Here is a 2,638-nt window from a genome sequence, read left to right as displayed (position 1 = left end):
GTGAGGGACAGGTGAGGGACAGGTGAGGGATGGGCAGGTGAGCACCTGGACAGGTGAGCGATGGACAGGTGAGGGACAGGTGAGGGACAGGTGAGAATGGGGGACAGGTGAGGGACAGGTGAGGGACAGGTGAGGGACAGGTGAGGGGACAGCTCAGGTGAGCACCTGGACAGGTGAGAGACAGGTGAGGGACCGGTGAGGGACAGGTGAGGGGCAGGTGAGCACCTGGACAGGTGAGGGGACAGGTGAGGGACAGGTGTGCTCAGATGAGCACCTGGACAGGTGAGGGACAGCTCAGGTGAGGGACAGGTGAGGGACAGGTGAGAATGGGGGACAGGTGAGCACTGGGGACAGGTGAGGGACAGCTCAGGTGAGGGACAGGTGAGGAGAGGTGAGGGGGGGACAGGTGAGGGGCAGGTGGGCTCAGGTGAGCGAGCACCTGGACAGGTGAGGGACAGCTCAGGTGAGGGACAGGTGAGGGGACAGCTCAGGTGAGCACCTGGACAGGTGAGGGACAGGTGAGACAGGTGAGGGGACAGGTGAGCACCTGGACAGGTGAGACAGATGGGGACAGGTGAGCACCTGGACAGGTGAAGGGCAGGTGAGGGGCAGGTGAGACAGGTGGGCTCAGGTGAGCATCTGGACAGGTGAGGGACAGGTGTGCTCAGGTGGGGCTGGTGGGGCTCAGGTGAGGCTCAGGTGAGCACCTGGACAGGTGAGGGCAGGTGAGAGACAGGTGAGACAGGTGAGACAGGTGGGGACAGGTGAGCACCAGGACAGGTGAGGAAAGGTGGGGATCAGGTGAGGAACAGGTGAGGGACAGGTGAGAATGGGGGACAGGTGAGCTCAGGTGAGCACAGGTGGGACAGGTGAGAACAAGGGGGACAGGTGAAGGACAGGTGGGACAGGTGAGCACAGGTGAACAATGGGGGATAGGTGGGACAGGTGAGGGGACAGCTCAGGTGGGCTCAGGTGAGCACCTGGACAGGTGGGGGCAGGTGGGGACAGGTGGGGACAGGTGAGGACAGGTGAGCACCAGGACAGGTGAGGAAAGGTGGGGATCAGGTGAGGGACAGGTGAGAATGGGGGACAGGTGAGGTGGGAGGGACAGGTGAGCACCAGGACAGGTGAGCTCAGGTGGGACAGGTGAGCACAAGGGGGGCAGGTGAAGGACAGGTGGGACAGGTGAGGGGACAGCTCAGGTGGGCTCAGGTGAGCACCTGGACAGGTGAGGGGACAGGTGGGACAGGGACAGGTGAGGCTCAGGTGAGCACAGGTGAGGGACAGGTGAGACAAAAGTGAGCTCAGGTGGGCTCAGGTGAGGCTCAGGTGAGGGGACAGGTGTGCTCAGGTGGGGCTGGTGGAGCTCAGGTGAGGCTCAGGTGGGACAGGTGCGCTCAGGTGGGACAAATGTGAGCTCAGGTGGGCTCAGGTGAGGGGACAGGTGGGCTCAGGTGGGGCTGGTGGGGCTCAGGTGAGGCTCAGGTGGGACAGGTGCGCTCAGGTGGGGCTGGTGGGGCTCAGGTGAGCTCGGATCGGCGCAGGTGAGAACAGGGGGAAAGCCGCGGCGGTTGGTGGGACAGGTGAGCTCAGGTGAGACCCAGGCGGGTTCAGGTGTGCCCAGGTGCCCCCAGGTGAGCTCAGGTGTGCCCAGGTGAGCATTGGAGAACTCGGGTGCGCTCAGGTGGGTTCAGGGGAGCTCAGGTGCACCCAGGTGCGCTCAGGTGGGTTCAGGTGTGCCCAGGTGTGCTCAGATGAGCTCAGGTGCCCCCAGGTGCCCCCCAGGTACCCCCAGGTGCGCTCAGGTGATCTCAGGTGCCCTCAGGTGTGCTCAGATTAGCTCAGGTGGGTTCAGGTGTGCCCAGGTGTGCTCAGGTGCCCCCAGGTGCCCCCCAGGTGTCCCCAGGTACACCCAAATGATCTCAGGTGCCCCCAGGTGCTCTCAGGTGTGCTCAGGTGCCCCCAGGTGCCCCCAGGTGCCCCCAGGTGCCCCCAGGTGAGCTCAGGTGCGCTCACCTGTCCCCACCTGTCCCCGCCCCCCTGACCCCGCGTCCCCTCCCCCCCCGTGCAGGTGCGGATCCCCCCCAGGTGCGGCTGCGGGGCGGGGCCGGGCCCTGCTCGGGGCAGGTGCAGGTGCTGCTGAACCGCACCTGGCTGCAGGTGTGCGGCCTCACCTGGGGGCTGCCCGAGGCGCAGGTGCTGTGCCGGCAGCTGGGCTGCGGCCCCGCCCTCAGCGCACCTGCGGGGCCGCACCTGCCGGAGCCTCACCTGGCCCAGACTCACCTGTCGGAGCCGGGCTCTCACCTGTCGGAGCCGGGCTCTCACCTGTCGGAGCCGCCTCACCTGCTGGAGCTCACCTGCCGGGGCTCGGAGCAGCTGCTGATCGAGTGCCCGAGGCTCCGCCCAGGTACCTGCGGCACAGGTGCGGTGGCCAACGTGGCGTGCGAGGAGCCGCCAGGTGAGGGGGGAAGGAGGGAGGGCGGGGTTACCTGGTCACACCTGTGTCTCTCACCTGTCCTGCACCTGTCCGTGTCTCACCTGTGTCTCTCACCTGTCCCTCACCTGTCCATGTCTCACCTGTCCTTCACCTGTGTCTCACCTGTCCCCTCACCTGTCCATCCCTCACCCGTCTCACCTG

General features: G+C 65.9%; 1 long non-coding RNA gene across 1 annotated transcript; it reads left to right on the top strand.

Moving 5' to 3' along the window:
* Positions 1 to 433: 433 nt before the first annotated feature.
* Positions 434 to 1,039, top strand: LOC134433167 (uncharacterized). Its single transcript, XR_010031504.1, has 3 exons — positions 434 to 527; positions 565 to 647; positions 716 to 1,039. It is a non-coding gene; the product is annotated as an uncharacterized LOC134433167 (long non-coding RNA).
* The last annotated feature ends 1,599 nt before the right edge of the window (positions 1,040 to 2,638 follow it).

Source organism: Melospiza melodia, unplaced genomic scaffold (genome assembly GCF_035770615.1).
Source record: "Melospiza melodia melodia isolate bMelMel2 unplaced genomic scaffold, bMelMel2.pri scaffold_145, whole genome shotgun sequence".
Taxonomy (NCBI): Eukaryota; Metazoa; Chordata; class Aves; order Passeriformes; family Passerellidae; genus Melospiza; species Melospiza melodia.
This window is presented reverse-complemented; position numbering and strand designations above follow the sequence as displayed.